A 22455-nucleotide genomic window follows, 5' to 3' on the forward strand; every position below is an offset into this window, starting at 1 on the left:
ACCTGTTGGTTTTGCCATAAATCTTGTGAGCTGGTAACTCCCTGTGCTCTCCTGGTGCACAATGAGGGGTTAAGGTGATGAGGAGGTGGAAAAAGGTTTGGAGAGCTCTGTGCCCTTTGTAATCCATCAGAAATGAAGTAGGCAAGGCTGACAACATGTGCTTAGGAATTCAGAGCTGTGTTGTCATTTGAAAGGGGAAGGTAGAAGCACACTGTGTTTTTAGAAGACCAATTGTTATTTTTTTGTACTTGCAACTTGTTTAAACAGGGGATGAATCACAGGAAAATGTGCTTGATTCCAGAGATGTGCTAAATATGTTTTGTTTTCTGTTTGTGCATGGTATAGAACACATGTCTCTATGAGTAGGGCACAGAGGGTCAAAGAAACATGCTCCATATCTTATACTGATGAAGATTAAAATGTCCGAAACAGTTACATAAAGGTGGAGGACTGTAAAATGGCAGACCTGTTAGTGACTGATGACTATATACAGACCACCCACCACCAATAAATTAATTTCTTTGTTAATGCACACTATAATACATTCAATATGAGCACTTATCACTGTATAGTAGGCCCCCACAAAAAAGATGTGAGCAAAATTAGCTTTCTCTGAAACTCTGACCTGCATGCTCTCTCCCATGTACGTCCTCCCACCTCTCACATCACAGTGCTACAGCTTGGTGTCTGGCGGTGTAGCCACCAAGCACAGCATTGTACGAGGGAAGAGGAACAATGTATATGTACATCAAACTGAGAAGTGCCATACCACACCTCATAATAAGCCACACCATTCAAGGCACTAAGGTCACTGACCTATCAATGCTTTCTGGCAGGGGTGCCTGAATCACAAGATGGGCTAAACGCAATTACAAATTGAATTGTTATGTCAAGCAATTTTTATATATATATTGTGGCAGTGCATGCCAATGCCACGGTGTAGTATGGCAACTTTGGCGCCCAGGACTCTAAGCCAGAGGGGCTGAGAGGTTCCACAATGTGAATACCTTTGGAGAGGAGGAACTGGCTGTTCAATTCCTTCCAGGTTTTCCAGACTATAGTGGGACGGGATCTCCAGTCCTGGGGCTAGGTGTTGCCAGTGGCAAGGTTGGGCTGAACAGGTGGCTGAGAGCAGCCTTATTAGGAAGCCAGCCCAGTGCTTTAGAGGAGAGTTGTGGGTGTGCAAGAGGCACACGACCACAGGCAGACTATGCTGCGTGCGTGAGCACAAGGTACACAGCCAGGAAGGCTGGGGAGGTATAGAGGGTTGGTGAACCTGAGATACCTGTAGGGGAGACAGAGAGAGACGGTGACCCACAAGGGGTGAATACTAACAGGCCTTGAGGTGAGGAAAGCTGCTGATGACTGTATTTCCAGGGAAAATCCTGGGACTATCACACTGGGAGTGTGTGGGACAGCCAGATGTCGGCGAGACCAAAACACATTGTTTGATGAATGTCCAATGAACTGTTCTGTTTCATTTATACTGAAGAAAAGCAAGTTATTTTGTGAAGTTCATGAACTGTTGACCTTTTGAATGAATAAAGACTGTCCTTTTTTATATTAAAGTCGGCCTCAGGAGTGGTCACTTAGCGCTTACCATTGTGCTATATTCCCAACTCAAGTGGGTAAACAGAGACCAAGGGCCTTTTTGCCAAAGGTTGGCAAGGGAGAGGCTTTCTACTCAGGCTGTGGCTGCTTTCTAAAGTGAGCTTTAAGACTTTTCAAAACTTTAGTTTGCTGGCCTGTATTTAACCGATTTAAATTGTTCAGAATTTTTTTTTAGCCTTCCACATCTAAATAACATTCAAACATTTTTTGGGCATATAATATTAAACCTGGAAAAATGGGGTAACAATTCTCAATTGCTGAAATTTGTACTTGTCACTATAATGTAAAATTTTCAATGTCCTATTCAAATGGCTATATTGGTGGCAGGGATTTTAATAGACTTTAATAGCGGTGTCCCGGTAATTCTACAATGAATATTTTCTGTTCAGCAAAATGTCACTAGTTCACTAATGTACATCCAGTTGAGCAGAAACAAGATTATAGGAACTAATTTTAGTTATTTATCACTTAGGAACTGTCAGCTTTTTCATAGGGCAAACACTTTAAATAAAGTTACAGGTATTCCTAGATAAAAGTGTGTCCCATCCAATATGATTTATAGGATAAGTGAACGGTCCTGGCTCCATTTTCCTCCCCTTAGGGTTCACTTTAAAAGCAGGTACAGCTGTATTTTTATTGAAGCGTTCTTAAACGGTTAGCCTTATCATATGAAAATTAACATTAAAAAAAGCATTGTAGAAATAAGTGATTCCAGTATGGCAAAATACTCTTAAACAGTGTACGTTAGAGCTTGACTCTTCTACTAATGCTATGGGACATTAGTTGTCTCCAGGGAAATGAGAGTGCCAATGACCCATGGATATCCTTCATGGTCTGCTTCATTCCTGTGAAATCAACATAGTTATGTTTATCATGTGCCTGACATCAAATAGCACTACAACTATGAATTACACATTGCTGTCTCGTGCAATTTCCTAATACATAGGAGATTAATTGCACTGCCACTTTCTCTAGTAGTGAAGTGCCGAGATAAAAGGTGCGGCACAATATTTTTTGCCAAACTTAGGCATATTGAGCTAGTGCAGCAAACTTTCAAAATAGTGGTCTGAATGTAAATTATATGCAAGTACAAACCATGCAAATCTCATTTTATGGCTTCTATAGTATTTCTTATTGATAAGTCAAAATACAGCCAGTGAAAAGTTATTTTCTGCATGAGAATTAAAGCAGATGTAAACCCCAATTGAATTACTTCAAGTAGCAGTTGCTAAACAATTGTATAAGAAATAATTTTCATGTTTTTCTTGTTTTTTTTTTCTGTTGTGCATCAGAACTGTTGATGTCCTGCAGCCTTTTTGCAGCCATTTCCTGTCTACATGCATGACAGCTGCATGTCATTTCTCTGGGTAAATTTCCTGATTGTGACAACAGTGGACCATGCCTTTGCAAACTGCCCAGGTATAGCCACTTGCAGCCTATATTGGGAGAGCTTGTGAAAGGGTGACAAGACAGATCTGTTTCAAGTCAGGGACAGAGAATTACTTGATCACGTTAAAACTTACATGAGACTTTAGTGATTGGGTTTATATATACTTTTAAGAACTACGCTCATCATTCATTGGGGCTGATTTATAAATGCTGTTCACACGGCACTACGGCTGCTAGATGGCGATGAGGAGCATAGAAAGAGTTAAAATGTCCATATATTAAAATACCAGACTAATTCTAGAAAAAAAAAAACTATAGACCTTTCTAAAAAATAAAAAAATACATTTATGGTGTACCCAGGCCTATGCCAGCCAGACATGCAACAAATGTAATTATTTTGTGTGGCCACTTCTATATATCATAGGGGAGCAGGTTGAAGTGTAGGAGCCTCTTTATAAGCCATGAGGTCTGTATAATGCAGTGCAGAAGGAAGGCAAAGACATATATATACGTTGTCAAGTAGGTGTCAGCAGGCCCGGATTCCCAAGGCCATCGAGGCCCGGCGGCAGAGCACAGAAGCGGGGCAGCGGTGTCCTTGTGGGTAAGTTCCGGGCACCGGGCGGTAAGTTGCCCTCTCTACATTTAGTCCTGCTTTGCAAAAGCAGGACTAAATGTAGAGTGTGGGAAGCCGATTGTTCGTTTACATGTGATCTTAGGCAATCTATTGATTATCTATTTGCACTAAAGATGCTTCGTCTTCAAGCTTGCTGTGACCACTACAAGGGGCTCCCACTTTTACTTGCTGTTTTATTTGTCCTAAAATGAATGCAAAGGCCAAACCCAGGAAGTGAGTGGGAGAGCTAGCTCTGCTCCATCTCACCTCCTGGGCGAACGTAGAGTGGCAACGAGTGACTCTGGGTGGCCTATAGCACACATGCATTGTTGACCATTGTCAGATGTAAAGGTAAAAGTGGCTAACATCGCTGTCAACAAACCAGCTGCCTCTGGTTTTCATAGGACAATCCTGGGTTTTACAGACTTCTTCCTGGAAAGGTTGTGTACTATACTTTATCAAAAGTCATAATTTTCAACATTTTTATTTAACTGGTATTTTTTGTAAATCAGGTGTGCACAAATTGAAGGAAGAAATCAGGTAAACAAATTGAAGAAGCATGTAGTTGAGCATAACCCTACTCGCTGCCACTACAGCAAGTCACAGAACCCTGCTATACACTGCTACAGTGATGTTCATGACAATGATCAACATCACTACAGAAATGTGTACTGCCGTGATGTGCATGACTTTACTCGCTGTCACTGCACCAATGTGCACTTCTTCACTCTACACTAATGCTCTTCCGTATTTATCCCCCATAAATGGACAACAGGAGCTCATTAAAGATGCAAAGGCTGGCAGGAAGATCTTGGATAATCCCAAACATAAAAAATACAGGGTCTTGCTTGGTCCACTAGGCTTCACCTATCATTAAATATAATTTTCGAGTGGGTAAGCCCTTTACAGGAGAAAAACACACTGTAGAGAGGGCCCATATTTTGTTCTGTGCATAGGTAGGCCATGTTGCTATAGTAGAATCCGGTCTTCAGCATGATTAACAGTGCACTCGCAGTACGTTGTGCTTAAAAAAAAAGTGCCACTCGTGAAATCTCATCATTCACAAACCTATTTGCACCAATTAGACCTTCATTCATACTGGCACCATCTTCTAAGTTCTGCCACTACAGAGAGGTCTACATGTCTAAATGAAAGATTCTTTTCTATCCCAACCACCTGGTCCCAGATGTGGTTTACACTGTATGCTCCTGCTTGGCCACCTTTCACTACAGACCCCTCATCTTAAAGCAAAGGCAACATGCCTGCCCCTTCATGAAGGTTATTCTTACTCTACTTACAGTGAACCTGTGAAGAAATGGTAAATGTTATTACACAGATAAACTGTCTAATTTATGCATCTCGAAGAATTCCTTGGGGCCTGCTGTCAACCTCTCTCAGTGATTGTAACAGCAGGTGTAGAGATTTGTGAGTATATAGCACCAGCTATGTGTCTCTTATGAATACCTGTTTAAAAAAAAAAAGTAATGCTGGGAATGCAACATCAAACAGCAGTCACCTTGCGCTTTCCACCACTTTCCGTTTTTATGCTGATCACATATCGCCTAATCATATATTCAAGACCTATGCAAATTTTTTTCTATCAGTGGGCCTCATTAAAAACAGTGATGCCTTCACAGGTGATTTATAAATCCACTCTGAGTACACAAAACAGCGGTTTGCTTTTCTTTCCTGTTCAGAGCAGACAGCCATTAAGGCTCGCAACTTCCAGCCATCTATTGTAGCAAGCCATTGTTGTGTTTAGTGTTAGTGCAATAAATTGTCATTCTTTCAATTAATGCATGGTTGCTTGCCCTCTGCTACAATACCTGCTCAGCAATATCTGTAACAGAGACAAGTCTGTGGGTTGCTTTTGTAGCGTGCTTGCTTCTGCCTTTTGTGCATTTCCATTATGGGTCACTGAACAAAATTCAAATGCTATTAAACCAATCGTTAAAGGCAGCAACCAAACTTTGGGGAAAAGAACGCAGATGGTGGGTGGTTTCACCTCCTTGCAACCCCAATACATCTTTGTGCTTGCAACTAAACTTTGAATGAAAAACGGCTTCATCTGCCTGTCCAAGTCTTCTCTTTGCTGAGCCTCCAGCTGTTATTTTGTTTAATCTCATTCACGCATTGAAATGTCTCCCTGGTTTCGTCTGACATTCTCCTGTGGCCATAAAACAGGCTGGTTGAAAACAGACATAAGGCCGCCCAAGGATACAGGGATATTTTATGGGATATGTCCTGAGAGGGCAGTGGTTGAATGTTTCACACTCCAGAGCTGTGATGGATCTTGGATTGACTTAAACCTTTTAGAAGTCATCCAGCACAATGTGTGTGGAAAATGCTGTGTTTTCTTTGGCAGAAAGCAGAATGAAAGGCGCTCAGATGAAGAGAAAGCAAAATAAATTTGCACATACCACAGATGTAAAACATCTGTAGCTACCATTGGCGATACTCAAGTGTACCATGGATAGATAAATAGGCAGATGGGTTCCTACCAACTTAAACCTTTATCATAGTAAATCTCACAAAAATTACTGTGAATAGATTACCATAAAACTCTGTAAAATAAGATAATGGAGAGTGAGCCCTAAGACTGTGAGGTTTAAGTCCAAACTGTGACTTAACAAAAACGGAGAATTAATGTAGAGCTAAACCCTAACTGTATACCTTTTTAGTTTTTTAAAAAACACGTATCATAAATAAATTGCCATTTTTTTTTAAACTTAAAATACTGTTTTAGTTTTTTTTTTCATCCTTTCTGCAATCTCAGGGCTGCTGTTCTCCTCCAACCTATTTTAGCCACTTCCTGTCTATATGCATTAGCTCCAGCTGCACATTATTGCTCTGGATTGCTTTCCTAATAGTGACAAAGGTAAACCATGCCTGCACAATGAGTGTCAGCCCGACGGCTTGTAGTCTCCCCCAGGCGTGCGTGCGACAGGGCAACAATGCAGGAGCACAACAGTTTTCACTCCATAAGAAGGACCTCCATTGTAGGATAACCAGGTATTATTGTAATCAAACATGTAAGACAATTGAAAATAACTTTTGAAATGACATTAGCATGTTAAATCTTACATAAGATTTAAAGTGACATTAAAGTGAAAAATATTTTTCCCTCCCCCCAATGTTAATTAAAACACTTACCTTAAATTATGTTTCTTAATCAGATCTTCTTTCCTGATGTTTTCATCTGTCCCTCCAGCGCTGCTGCCGGCCTCCGATCCAGCGCTGACTCCTTTTTCCTTGCTGGCACCTCCTGTCCCATGGTGGATGCACGCGTCCATAGACTTACTTACATAGATGCTTTGCGGACGCCCTAGCAGTTTCAGGTTTTCGGAAGGGAGCGCGCGGCGAAGACAGGGGTAAGTTAAACCGCTTTTAAAGCGTTTTTAAAAAAAAGAAAAACTTTTTGCATATATCTACTGCTTGCTGACTTTTTACATTTCTGTTATTTAAAAGTCCATTTAATTACAACATAGTAACTCAGCAATAGATACGTGTAAACAGAAGGGAATGTGGGCAACTATTGCAGAGAATGGAGAATGCCTGAGAGTCCAGCCAATAGCATGCATGGGGCTAGATTGTTCTCTCTGTAAGCGTTTCAGCATAGTAAAAGTCTTGAGAGCCATTTTAACAAGTCTGATTTACTATGATGCTGATACAGGTAAAAAAAATTCTTCTATGCATGTCCACCAATATCATAAAATGTATATAAATGTTTTTCTTGAAATCTAATGTATAATAGTAGTATTTGATCTGTAAAACTGGAAACACAAACATTCATACAGAAGGGAATGCAGCATCTAGAGGGGATTGTAAAAGAAATGGATGCAACCAGTACTTTTTATCAACAGACATCCCGCAATAAAATACTGGAAACTACAACCGAGCTTTGTGTCCAAAAAATTCTGTGCATTAAACAAGACGATGGAAAACTGGCCCAAACCACACAGGAAAAGGAGCCCACAGTTTTCTTGGAATATGACAGCACTTCAAATCCATTCCACTTCAGAAGTGCATGCTAAGTGAAATAATTTTGCTGATACCACGAAAAAAAAAAACATGTCCGAGAGTTGAAACTATTTTTGTGATAATGAAAGACATGTCAGACAAAGATCTGCAATGCTAGTGGCTAGATAGATTGCATTTAATCACATATTTCTCTAATGCTGCAAGAATACAATTTGCCAAAAGACAAATCTCATGGTTTTAGAAAACTAGTTTGGTCTGGAGCTGTCTGCTCAGTGTGATCGTTAAACCTTCCTTTCTCTCCAGGATGCTTGGTGATCAGAATCGCGATGTTTGTACATTCCCAGAGTGCAAAAGTATCCCACATTTCTCCCTCAGAATTATGTGAAAAAGACCTATAAGGCTCACCATACACATTACCATCTCCCTTAAATCTACCATCAAGCATGTAGGGCCTGACTGATTGGGTACAAATTGATTGGATAGTTTAGGTTGGTCCTCATATTACATAGTTTGGTAGATCTAAAGTTGATTATATGGAGATTGTATGGTGAGTCTAAATTCTGCTGGATTCCTCTTTGGTCCAGTAACATGGGAATGCCATGGCTTGTCATGATCTTTGTACACAACAACAATTAGGAGGTATAGCATAATGGTGTTATTCAGGATTTTGTCTCCGTAGTAGAGCTAATGATGCCTGGGTCTCCCCTTTGCTGCCACCCTCTGCTACTCTAAAGCTGGCCACACTTGTTGCATTATTAGTACAATCTCCTTTAGAATTACTAGTGACCATGTAGTGCAAAGGCCTACTGGATTGAATATATTTAGTTAGCACTATATATCTATTGATACAATCATGTTTTAACATGTGTGACCAACTTTAGTTTTATCACAGAATGAGCCAAGCTAAGATGTACCAGTGTTGTACTCCAAAAAAGAGCTGCAATGCAAATTGGCTGGAGGTCAGAAAAGAGCACAATGATGTTCCTTATGTGGCCCCTTCACATGGTCATGCGATGATAAAAATATTTTTTTTTAAATAGGGCTGTGAAAATAAGTGATTCATTTCTCGATGAATCGTTAAACGTTTTGATCGATTAAAATTATTTTGATCGATACGAACACAAAACTTTTAATCATTACCAGCCCTAAAAAAAAGCCTCTCAGTGGTTGGTAAAGCCTAGTTGAACTGTCAGTTAAATTCAGCTAAATTTAATCCCGGTACATCGCAATTAAAGGTATGCAATGTTTTTCAGTTTGTTTTCTTTAGAAAGCAGCCACAGCTTGAGTTGAAAAGACTGTTTTGTGCCAGCAAGCTATAAAATAGGATCTCTGTTCCCTGTGTGGAAGCAGTGGTTTATCTGCAGAGGTCTGACATGTCCACTGCTGAGTCAGATCTATAGATCATCAAAGCACACCCTCCCTGCTGATTAAAGTGCTCTTGCTCTGATTCAGTGGAGGACATTTTGGTTCTCTGTGGGAGATCACTCCTGCCACACAGAGCAAAGGGCCCACATCCTACAGGATGCTGGCAAGGGACAGACTTTTCTACTTAGGATGTGGCTGCTTTCTATATAAGACAAATTGTAAGGCTTTGCACACCTTTTTTGCTTTGATGGATCTGGAATGTTTTTAGCTGTTTTAAACTAAGAAAAATCAAATTTGGGCTTTAAACGTTAAAATTGTCCATCAATCCCAAATAAAAGCAGCAGCAGCTTCAAACTCATGTTTTTTTCTTTTCAGTGTTAATAATGCGAAAATTGAAAAGAAAAACAGGGTTTTTTTTTATTTACAAATAACTTTGCTATGCTTTGTACTAGAAACATTATTTCCAACTGGATACATTACAATAAAATGTATACTTTTCATTTAGAGTAAAACTGCTTTGTTTTTAAACAAAATTAACACTGGTCAAAACAAGAAATATACATTTTTTAATGTAGTTTTGTATATAGATTCCATAAAAAATAGAATAATCTTTGCAAAACAATATTTTCAAAAGAAAGTCTAGTTCCCAGCTGTAAAAAAAAAACAAAAAACAAATATGTGTATTTGTTTGTTATATTAAAGTGACATTAAACCCTCAGATTTTTTAACATAAAACAATACTGTAATGTGCGCCTTACAGTAATCCATGGTTGTTTCCCTTCTCTCTGCTGCTCTTCCTTTTAAATCTCTATCTGTTCTCATGGTCTGCAGAACTTCTGTTTTGCAGCAGACTGCCTTGTCTCAGGAATGGATACACGGTGTCTATGTATCCGTTTGTATAGGCATGTAACCTGAGCCAGCACTACAGGAAGAGGCCCTGAGCTGAAAAGGGAAGTTCTCCCCCAACATGAGAAGACATGAGGTTTTAAAAGGAAGAGCAGCAAAGAGAAGGGAAACAACCATGGATTACAGTAAGGCACACATTACAGTATTGGTTTATGTAAAAAAATCTGAGGGTTTATTGTCACTTTAAGCAATGACTAAATAAACAGTGGAAATATAAAAATGTCTCTGGTCCATAAGGGTTATACAGGTAAGAGACCTGAAGGTGTTAATGATAAGTTGATGGTTAGTGATAATTAGAATCTCTAGGTCCCTTTACCTGAATTGAATTAACCACAGAGCATGTGTAATTCATATGTGTCTAGTTTTAGGCTGGGTTCACACCTTGGCGTATCGAATATGCGCATTTGTCGCGCGTTTCGTGCCGCTCGTTTTTACACGATCCGCGGTAAAAAAAAACGTGCGACAAACGCGCGTTTCCGAGGGCTACCTGGCTGTATCCTAATTGATATACGCGGCAAATATGCCCCAAAGAAGCTCCTGTACTTCTTTGGGCGTAGGGCGTTTTGCACCGAGTTCCTACGCGCTGTAAAATGCCCAGGTGGGAACCATGCCCATAGGCAATCATTGGTTTTCACATGTTGAGCGTTTTACGGAGCGTAGGAACGCGCTGTAAAATGCCCAGGTGTGAACCAGGCCTTAAAGGAGATCTGTACTAAAAGAACATAATGGCTGCAATCAGTTCTGAAAATTCTAGTTGTCTGACTGCCATGCCGATCCAGTGGCTTTAATACTTTGTGAGGCACTGGTCTGGAACAATTATGCAGATCAGGAGTTCTTATTTGACTCCAACATCTTAATCTGCATGTTTGTTCTATGTCATGACTCACACAATACTGAACCTAGGGACTGGTAGGTAAATCATATTTTTAGAAGATAACATAGGACATTCCCTTTACTTCTTTCACTATAGGTTTATTTAAATATGGTCAGCTCTAGTCTATAATTGCTGATCTTTTCCTGAAATCACAAAGAAACCCATGCGTAACTGTAACAAGCAAGCCTTATAAGAAGTAGTGGGCCAAGATCTGATGTGGGTCATTTAGCATTTCTGCAGTACATCAAAAAACAAAATGCAGACATAGCCTAGTAAATACTCTTATGTCCTGTTTATTGCTTTATGTATTCTGCTCATAGTTCCACTTCAAGGGTTGTACTTTAATCATTAAATAATTCCTAGCTTCATATTCATCTCAACACAGAAGGAGCTCTGCTTAAAAACAAAATATAATAAAACAGAGGAAAGGGGAACTCTAGTACTTTTTAAAGTAAAATGTGCACATATAATAAATGATGTCCTGTGTAACAGAGGTTGATGAACTCACAAAAGGAGTAACGTAATAATCGCTTGGCTGGGCTGGAAACCTAACTGCATTTTAGCCTCCTTTCAATGAGCACACTTTTGTGTTCTCAGTGTCTACCTTTTATTAAAGTGACAAAAAGGAGAACTTTATAGAATAAAAGCGCCGGCTTTTCAAGCTGGGTGTTGCTGGCAGGGCTACCCATGAATTGAATTTCGATCCATGTATGACCAACGTAACAGTGTCTGTGCATAGAGGCTGTAATAAGCTCTTTATTGCTTGCTTTGAAATGTCACCGCTCTCTAGCAATCCCTAGATAGAAGCTGTGAAACTCTTTGTAAAAATCCACATTACCTACTTTAACTTTAGCTTCCTTCATGCCCTTTTATGAGGGATTGCCACGCCCTTTTATCCCCCCATTGGCTGTAATTATTTGTTTTTTTCCCCCAATTAACTGTAATTATTAATTTTTTTCTATTGGCTGGTTCCACTCAACCAGGATAGGGAAGTCTGATTTCCAGTTTAATTTTACACCTGCTATTCTGTGATTTTGTGATTTCTAGAGAGCTTTGACAGAGAGAGGGAGCAAAAAAGAATTTACAACAGATTCTATACACAGATACTGTTAGATGGGATAGCAAGCGGAATAGCATGGATCGCTTTAAAGGAAATGAACAGGAGGATATGGAAGACCAGGTCATAGAAAAATGGACAATGTGAGAGAACACAAGCAAAAACAGAACAGCAATAGAATCTTCAGTGAGAAAAGAAAGATTAGAACAAAAGCTCAACAAGTGACCTCTGATACTCCCTATAAAGTCCTCAGTCCAAGAACACAATAGAGCAAATGGAAATGAGGCTGATGGTGCAACATCCATCCGTACAGAGTCCACCTGTCCTGGCGCCATTTATATGTCTTTCTCTATTTGTACACTATTACAGACTATTTATTAAGACTATTTGTAGCATCTCATCACAGACTTTGCAGGCATGCTACTTGCCCCCAGGAAAAAAAATGTCATTGATATGAATTTAGTGATGATTTTGTAAAATGGTTTACGTGTTTGTTTGAGGGCTTCTCAATATAACCCACAATCTGCAACATTGCATATAATCTGAAATAAAGAAAAAAAAGCATGTCTGTCATGTACCGCATCAGTTCGGACATGCCATTTATCGTTTCATTTTCAGTTTTCCAACACTTGACCTCGTGTTTTCCCTTGCTTTGGCATGCTGAATGCCCCAGTGAGTTGTATGAAGCGTATCATTTCAGATCTACAATTACAGTTAGTTCCCTGATATCAGCAGGCACTGGCAATTTAAAATGAATACCAACCAAATGTATGTAAATTGGGAAGGACTTTTCCAAGTAGACAATTTAGTTTTTTGCAGCAGCTTGACTGTTTTATAATTGTTACTCTACTGTGTTTCTTCTATTAAAGTTTGTAACAGTCTGGGTTTAATGGATTCTGTAGATGTGACAGAGCAATCAACTTTATCATCCAAAACATCTAATCTAACTATGAACTGCACTGGAGACATGTCTGCTGTGACCAGATGTCTAAGGTCATATGTGTCAGTCAAGTCATAATTCTGTAGATGAAACAACATACGTTTAAGTATTGTAGGAAGTTGACCAATGGGTCTTGAGGGAATAGCTTGTGGAGTTCAACTTGCACCTTTATTCTGGTTCAATGGATGCACTCATGGAATTTATTTGTTCTAAACACAGTTTCTAGCAGTTGTTTTTCAGGCTGTGAATTAAACTGTTTTGCACATAAAGCTCATGTTGCCTAAAGGGTAGTTTTGGTTTAGAATTGAATCTTTCCAACTACTCTCCTTCATCCCCTAACCTATTCAATGTATAAACCTCCACACAGGGGCCTACTTACTGGCATCTGCTGATGGCGGCAGCCTTACACAGTCCCTACTCGATTCCAAAGTCTTTTCAGCATTGCCTGGGCAGTAACGTCCTATACACTTGAATGGTGCCTTACTCCAAAGGTAAGAGTACAGCTTATTCAAGTCTATGGGAAGTTACTGCAGTGAGACGAAGATTTCTGAACCAAGGACGTAAACATTGCAGTATGCAGCCACCATCAGAAAGAGGTAAGTAACCACCTGAGTGAAGCAGTTTTAGCTTACAATAGAACCAGGAACTAGAAAAGGGGGCTGGGAAGATTTAATTTCTAAACTGAACCTGTCCTTTAAATTAACAATTCTCAATTACGTGAAACATTTTATAAGGCTTTGGATGCATCTGCTTCTCATAAAAAGATTAAGCTGCAATCCTTTTGCACACCCTTCAGCAAAGTTCTGGAGCCGCACACCACTTCTAAAGGGTAAAATCATCTTTATTGTTCAGCAGACGCACATGCATAAGCACAGTGTTAAATATAAGATTGAGTTTGACTTTTGGAAGTGGTGTGCACATTCAGAACTATGCTGTTTGGATGCCTCTGCATGTGTTTCTAGTTGTCTCTATCAGACAAGTTTTCAGAAGATTCTTCCACGATCCCCCCTGCTATAAAATGTACATTTACCTTTTTTTGTTGAACGTGATGATGCATTTTTATAGCTTTTTGCCTTTTTTTTTTACTAACACAGTAGATATGTTCCAAAGTGCATTTGATTTTAAATGGCAGCTGGTTGAACACTCATATTCACAGTGATGTGTAGAACAACCTAATTTCTCTATGAATATGTTGAAGAATTGTTCTCCTGCATCACTTGTTTTTTTTATCATGAGGTATAGAAATAGAGAAATCTTGTTGTCTGATTATTTCCCTATGATCTATTTATCCTTTAACTTTTGCTTATTGGTTTTATCATAGTAGTTTTGGTTTGACAGCAATGTGATTTGTCCCTCCAAACTTATATAATATTCTCTTTACGCTGGCAATTATTTATTTGTGCATCTTCCTACAGTGATTGCACTTGTCTGTAAATTTTACTTTTGCATATGCAATATGTTTGACTTGTCCTTGAAAATAAATTCATTACTTTTTTACCTAACATGAATTTTATTAAAAGAATAAAGTTGGTACATGCCATTACTTCATATCCAGTCTACTCCAATGTTCCTAGTTTATTATTATTCTAAATCTCATCAATAAAAAGTATTGAAACAGAACATATAAAAGTTGGCACCTAAAATGTGGATTTTTTTTAATGTCTGATTATACGTCTATGAATAAATCTTCAGTTAAAACTTATACTTGTGCAACCACTAACCAGTATGTATTATATACAATATAAAGCACAGAGTAATACAAATAATAATAACAAAAGTAAAAATTGGGTAGGTGGCTACTTAGAGGGCAACTCAAGGCAACAAATTAAAACAATTAGCTAGTAATGCATTCCAGCAACCTGCAACTGTGCTAACATCTGAAAGTCTAAATTCTGTATAATGCTCTGTAATCATCCAGAACAGCTTGCATAGTAAGTAGAAGAAAGAAATGTTCTGTATTATTTAATATAATGTGATCAACAACTACTTGCTATGGACTGCTGGTGTTGGCATATTGTCTTTGCTTTGTGGTAGCCTGGATATTTCACTGTAAGTCATCTCCATTTTACCAGAAGCCTCCATGATAGGTTGCCTGGCCTTAATTTGGTTATATATTGAAATCACCTGCAGGGATTGTACTTTTCATTTTCTTATATTTGCAACCTATAAAAGGAGACATTGATAAATCTGCCTGGCATGGTAAAAGTAATGGGATTTGTACCTGACAGCTACTAACTCATAGCCCATTTTAACACCCATTTGTACTTCCAACCCTACCTAGACACACCCATTTTCCTTACCAAGATATCTGGCTTGGAATAATTTTTTTAACAAAAGGTCAGTTCTTCTTACCACTGATTGGCTGACTTTGTTTATATTAGTGTACCTATGATAGTTTAGCTCTATATCAACTCTTCACCCTGGATGGGCTTCTGACATCTGCCTGAAAAGGTTACATCTTATACAACCCCTTTTCTTGCAGTAGGCACAGAAGGATGTCCACCCATGATATGAATGTGCATGAGGTGTAGACACTGGCATCCAACTGACACATAATTCATGGAGCCTTTATGCGTTGATGATAGGTATTTCACATTTTGAAAGTAAAAACTGTATTAAGCTTCAGCTCAGCCATGATAGCTGACATGCTGACTTATAAGAAAAATGAAAACCCACACTAGGTACATGTATATATTATATATATATATGAATACATCTGCCTAAATGTAGATATATGCATTGGCATTCATCACAGACTCATTGGAAGTGTCACCTTTGTCATTTTAAAAGCAGCTAAATTTAGACTAGGATTGTTTCTTAATTACAATGAAAAATCACCTTGCAGTTTACCCTAAGGCCCTTAATGAGATCAGGCGCCAAAAAATAATTAATCTTGTCCAGTGCTGTATGAAGTAGTTTAGGACTTTTCCTTACAGGAAAACAAATGCAGAAAATAACAGGTGTAGAAAGAAAGCATTTAATCTCCCATAATGATTATGGGCAGTGTGATAATAATAATAAGTTAGGCTTACTTACTATTTACTGTAAACACAACAGAGAAACTAAGGAGTCGATAGGAAACGACTGGGTAGGACCCAGGTGCAACAGATTTAAACAATATTCCCTCCTAGGCTACTTTCATGGTGCTGCCTACAGCTCCATATGACACGTTTTCTTTATACTGTATCTCATGGAAAATGGAATGACACTTACAGTTCTGCTGTTCTCAGACCAAACCTACGACCTCTATTGTCTGTGCAGATTTTTGGCTGGGATCTTCACATGTTCTGTTTCTGGAGTCTTGTCAAAACATGGGCCATGTCTATTTTTTTCAACTCTGGTGGGAAATTTCCCATTTTGACTAGTTCAAAGATAAGACGCCAGAAAAGTATTATGATACCTTGTTTTTACTCACTTCAGGCAACTATAACAGATAGAGATCTGCACAGCTTGTAGCGATTAACAAATTGGTTTAAAAACCAGGTGAATCTCTGAATTGCCCATTTTTGGATTTTACTGAACATTTGTCCTATAAGCAGAGAATCAAGTGTAGGATGACTAGTGTTTTGTGTTGCAAAAAGTCATACAAAATAGAAAGAAATCATGATTGACTGAATTCCTAAATTGTGTGGTTCTACATAATTTACATGGAAATATTCAGGAGGATAAAAAAGAATTTACATGGAAATATTCAGGAGGATAAAAAAATGATGAAAGGGCAATTTTCCTGATTCCGTCATCACTTATATCGAGCAAACACAGCAATTTATTAGGCAGTGTCAACCACTTTCAAATGGAAAATAACCAAACGGATTAAGCAAGCCCACCACCCACATATAGGTCATTGCACTGTTTTGATAGAAACTGTTGGTGGTAAGTTTAATTAAGTCTTTTAGTTGTCTTTGTGAGTAAAGGTTGGCCAAAAATGCTTTAACTTGCTTGAAGATTGCCATATGTGGCCAGCATAAATGGGGTTCAAGCATGCAGGCAGTCATCAACGACACAGCATCATAACTTATAACAGGGCTCAAAATTTCAAGTCCTGAGCTACTAGCCAGGCCATGTGATCGATCGAAAGTAACGGAGCCAGGACAGGACGGCAAGAAGCGGCTGCTCTCATAGTCAGGTACGCGATCCGTGACCGCGTGCCTGACTGAATTTCCACTCGCCCTCTCTTTATTTCCACTCGCCAAATGCGAGCTGGCGAGTGGAACTTTTGAGCCCTGACTTATAAGATCACTGCCATTCCTAAAGGGAACCTGTTAGGACAAAAATATTGGAACTGCTGTATCAGAGGGTCAAGGGTCACCTGAAGTCTGACAGTATAGTATATGATCTGTCAACTGCTTCAGCTTTGTCTGCCATCTTCTGAGTGTGCACGGTGTGAGGTGAAGCCGTTGGCAGGCAGCAACTGCCCCTAACATTCCATTGATAGTGTCAGGATCAGAAAAACTATAGTAAAATTAGGGAAATATGGAACCTTTATAAGTACAACTGCACTGTTGTAATAATGTTTTTTGAACCTGAGGCATACAATTGTGGCCAAATATGTTGGTACCCTTACAACTCATTAAAAAAAATGCTTTGTTCTTCCTGAAAAGTGAAGAAATGAAAATCAATTGTCTCGTGTACCTGCATGCCTTTTTTATGTCATAGTAAAGCAAAGAAAGTGTAAAAAAGAAATAAGTAAATAATTACTTATTCTACAAAGGTATTCTAAAATAGCCTAGACGAATCAGTTGTTGTCTAAAGAAAGATTATAAATAATTGGATCAAATTAAAAATGAACCTGTTTTCTGTCATTAGTATCATACAAGTCTTGTGATCAGTCAGTCAGCCAAATTAAGTTGCAAAAAAGTAGTCACTATGCTGTTTGGTATCATTATTTGCACCATACTGAACATAGGCCATGTGAAAGCAAAGGAAAGAGCTGTCTAAGGAGATCAGGAAGAAAATTATAGCATGTCAAAGCTAAAGGATATAGGACCATCTCCCAGTTGCTTGATGTTCCTGTGACTACAGTTGCAATTATTTTTAAGAAGTTTAAGGTTCATGGGAGTTTAGCCAACCTTCCTGGGTGCGGCCTCAAAAGAAAAACCCCAGACTGAACAGAAAGATAATGCAAATAGGGGAGCCAAGGAAAACCTGCAAAGACATACAAGCTGAATTCCAAGGTCAAGGTGCATCAGTGTCTGATTGCACCATCCATCGCTTTTTGAGCAACAGTTGCCTCAAAGGATGAAGACCATGGATCATTCCACTGTTGAAAGAATAGCATAAAAATGCCAGTATGTAAACTGTTAAAATGCATACTGACAAACCCCAATGCTTCTGGGAGAATGTCCTCTGAACAGATGAGACAAAAGTCACATCAGTTCTATGTTTACAGATTTAAAAAATGCAGCTTTCAAAGAAAAAAACACTGTACCAACTGTGAAACATGGAGGAGGCTTAACCTCCCTGGCAGTCTTATTATCTCAGTATTTGTTCTCCTTTTTTTCTATTTTTTACTTTTGAATTTCCCGCCGGTTCCGCCCCCCTGCGACGCGGGCGCTCGCAAGGGAAGGAACCTGGAAGACGGATGCCGGCATCGGCCGGAGGACACAGCGGGGCTCGTAGGGACAAGGTAAGTGACGCACAGTGTAATCCCGAGTGTGGCTCAGGGTTACCGCTTCTGGTACTGAAAATTAACCCCGAGCCACAATCGGGATTACCAACAGGAAGATTAATTATGTTTTGGGGCTGCTTTGCTGCATCTTGCATAGGGTGCCCTGAAACTGTCCAACATACAATGACTGAAGACTATCAAGAAATTCTGTAGCGAAATGTACTTCCCAGTGTCAGAAGGCTCTGCCGCAGTTCATTGGTCTTCCAACAGGGTAATGACTGCAGGTAGGAAGCACTAAAGCCAAGCTTTCACATTAACATCCTATTAATGTCTGGCAAAACTGTTTACTTCTGGAATACTTAAATACCTCCAAAATACCACACAAGCCCCAAAATGCTTTTACCAAGGGCATGGTGCACTGGCAAGGACAGGACATTTAGGCATAAACATCAGGTTTTTTGTAATCTCCCACCCCTTCCCCAGCATATACTTACTTTTCCTTCACACCCACGCTGCTTTGTTTCTTTGTCCTGCATGAGCACAGAGCAGGTTCAATTTGAAGTCATTTTAATGATGTTCTCAATAGAAAGGGTGCACAAAACCCTTCCACTGACTATGCTAAGGATTGCAGTAGGAACAGAGAAGCCATACCATCTACATTGTCTATATTAGCATGGCCAGACATCAACTGCCTACAAGTGCATCCCTTGTTAATTAACAGGCTGGTGCACAGCTTTGACCAATTGCCTTATTCCCCTGGTTTACTGCAGGAGCATGGCGGCTGTATCTGACCCCATGCATTGCCTTGTGAATTATCCAACTCTAGCCCCTCTGGGTAGCGTTATAAAACTGGAATTCACGTACATTTTGAAGGTTCCGAAAAACAATCTCAGCTGTACATTGTAAGCCATTCAATACAGAGGGTGTTCTGTTTCCAGTTTGTACCATTTACATCTGGGGTCCAGACTCTCTGCTGAAACACCTGGCCAAAATCCCCACTGTTTCATGGATAAAGAAAAGCATGTATCCCTGCAACAGAGGATTCTTTGTAGTCCTGACCCTGATACAATATGCAGGATTTTGCAATTTCTGTCAGCAGCACAGCTTAAGTGCAAATCTGTATTTTGATAACATCCTGACATTTATTTTGTTGAGCTCAGACTGTTCCAGCTTCCAAAACCATCTAAAATGCCTTTATTCCATAAACCCAGCATGCAACCATCTATTTTTAAATGGCAAAAAAAGTTTCCACATGGCAACTGGAGATGCATTAGACTTTCATTTATAACCCCGGTATTGTATGAGGTGAGAATGATGAACATTCTGCCATCTGGGGATCACTGTTCAAAGTTTTCCAGCTGCTATAATATTGTATTAAATCTACTACACATGAGGTGCAGAAAAAAGTAATCTTGATCCTAACAAAATAGAAGAAAACTTTTCACAAGAACTATTGGGGCCTATGTGCGTTGCAACGCACGCATTCTTATGCATTGATGCACATAGCCATGCATTAAACAGCCCATTATTTATCATGCCCAAGCATATGATTAACATAAGTAATAACTTATTACTTAAGCTGGCCATATAGATTCCTGGTTCGTCTTACTTCAAATTTGGTCAGACCTTCAGAAGTTGTCGTACATAAGTACAGTTAGACATTCATACTCAAACAGTATGGAAATTAATTTTACAACGGGGCTGAATCAAAAACTAGAGAAAAAGAAAATTAGAATGAGAAAATTGTTGCCCATAGCAAAATTAAACATAAATTTGTTGCCAATAACAACCAAAATTAAAGGTAAACTTTGGTTGTTATTGGCAACAAAACAATATGCTTGTCTAATTTACGGCAATTTTTATAAATTGGCCCCAATAAGATATATGTGTGTAATCACAGTAATAGAAGTAACTTGACCGCTGTCCAAGTGTACCAAGAGATATCTGCATGGCACCATACATGGAGTAGGTTGCTGCAGATAACCAGCTTGAAGTTTGAATTAGGCGTGTAGCTAGTATATATGTTATGTTACTTTACAAAAGATTATTATTTTTGTTTAAACTTTGAAAATAGATCAGTTAAAGCTCATGTTACCCAAGGTGAACAGCAATGCAGCAGTGATGCCAAAATATTCCTTTTGATGTGGGAAACGTGGCAGAGGGGAGCAGAGGTTTGGAACGCAAATCCTCAAACATATGAAAAGCTGGGACATGTAGTTCTATATCGCCAAAGCTTAATATAATATAATATATATAAAATTGAGACTGCATTATGTTATCCTTGTTATAGAGAACATTCTTTAAAGGATTACATTTTACACAGAGTCTGCTGGTGCCTTTTTGTTTTTTATCATTTGCTTTAAACTGATTGATTGAGCATTTAAAGCTATCACAGATCTTCTAAGCTGGCACTGAAATCACTCCTTTAGGAAATCATTCCTACATTCTTTCCAATGGTCTGCAAAATGTCTTATGACTTTCAGTGTAATGTAAGTAAATAAAACTACCTGTGTGTACAGGAGGCAGTCATCAATCTAATCACACTGACACTATTCTACATTGTACATGCAATAAACTCAGCTGCTGCAGGTCCTGTTGGAAAGTAGCACTAGCACTTGCATACAGAAGCCTATGTCCCTATTGCTAGTAATGACAATAAAATAGAGTGCCTATCTGACTTTACGTTCTCAGTGCAGATGGGTTTCATACCCTGTGCCAACTAAGGAAAGGTTTCCTATTCTACTGCCAGTGATGACAATGAAATGCAGTGTCTATCTCTACAATATTCTGGTTATCAGGTCAGTTGAGTTCCATACCCTGTGCCAACCAAGGCGAAGTTTCCCATTCTACTGCCATTGATGACAATAAAATACAGTGCCTATCTCTACAATATTCTCCTTATCAGGTCAGTTGAGTTTCATGCCCTGTGCCAACCAAGGAGAAGTTTCCCATTCTACTGCCAGTGATGACAATGAAATACAGTGCCTATCTCTACACAATATTCTAGTTATCAGAGTAGTTGAGTTTCATACCCTATGCCACCTAAGGAAAAGATTCCATGTCCACTGCCAGTGAGGACAATGAAATGCAGAGCTTAGCTATACAATATTCATGTTATCAGGGCAGTTGGGTTCCATATCCTATGCCAACTAAGGAAAAATGCCCTGTCTATTGCCAGTGATGACAATAAAATGCAGTGCCTTTGTCTATAATATTCATGTTATCAGGGCAGTTGGTTCCCATACCCTGTGCCAACGAAAGAAAAGATATCCTGTCTTTTGCCAGTGATGACAATAATATGCAGTGTGTATCCATACAATATTAACGTCAGAGCAGTCGGGTTCCATACCCCTGTGTCAGCTAGGAAAAAGTTTTCTGTCTATTGTCAGTGATGACAAAGAAATGCAGTGCTTATTTCTACAATATTCAGGTTATCAAAGCAGTTAGGTTCTATACCCTTTGCCAACTAAAAAAGTCTCCCTGTTTACTATACTTCTCAGAGTGTAATATTGGAAAGTTTTTGGATTGAGAAGTTGAGTGAGACTGAGAGCAGGAGAGGGTGTCACTCATACCTTAGTAGGCAGGGATCCTTTCCACCACGGGTGCTGAGATTTGGGGTTGCCTGGCTCCCACCCCCAGGTGGTGGCTCTGATGAGCTGGAACTAGGGAAGACTTTGCTTTATGTGGGCTTTAGATCTGCGAGTATATAAGGTGGAGCTGAGGGCGGCTCTGAGCAGACACAGCTGGACTGGAAGCTCCAGGGATGGGAGGGAGGGATTCCTCATCTTGTACTATGTGGCATTCCTGGGAATCTGTACAGATGTGAGTGCTGCTGTCACAGTCCATCACACACCAAGACAATACATTGACATTAGCACATGATAATAAAGGGCAATGTGCAGCCCTGGTCCTGCTAGATGAACACACACATCAGCAAACAGAGATCCATCCTCTGGCCACATAGCTCCTCCACATGTAATAACTGCGCATCTCTGCATCGGTGAAGTACCATACATATTTGTTATATATTGTTATACGTGCTTTTGTGCTGTTGGATGCTTCTTTTAAAGGTCAACAGATGATGTTCGTTTGCTGACATGTTGAATTTCAA

At 39.3% G+C, this 22455-nt stretch overlaps 1 protein-coding gene across 1 annotated transcript in view; it reads right to left on the bottom strand.

Annotated features, from left to right (window-relative positions):
* SERPINF1 (serpin family F member 1) overlaps positions 1 to 22076 on the bottom strand; it is a 38247-nt gene extending 16171 nt beyond the window's left edge. Inside the window, exon 1 of the mRNA XM_018557658.1 lies at positions 21917 to 22076. The gene's annotated coding sequence lies outside the window, so the exon portion shown is untranslated. The remainder of the gene's footprint in view (positions 1 to 21916) is intronic.
* Positions 22077 to 22455: the final 379 nt, after the last annotated feature.

Source organism: Nanorana parkeri, unplaced genomic scaffold, assembly GCF_000935625.1.
Source record: "Nanorana parkeri isolate BGI_ZX_2015 unplaced genomic scaffold, ASM93562v1 scaffold294, whole genome shotgun sequence".
Lineage (NCBI taxonomy): Eukaryota > Metazoa > Chordata > Amphibia > Anura > Dicroglossidae > Nanorana > Nanorana parkeri.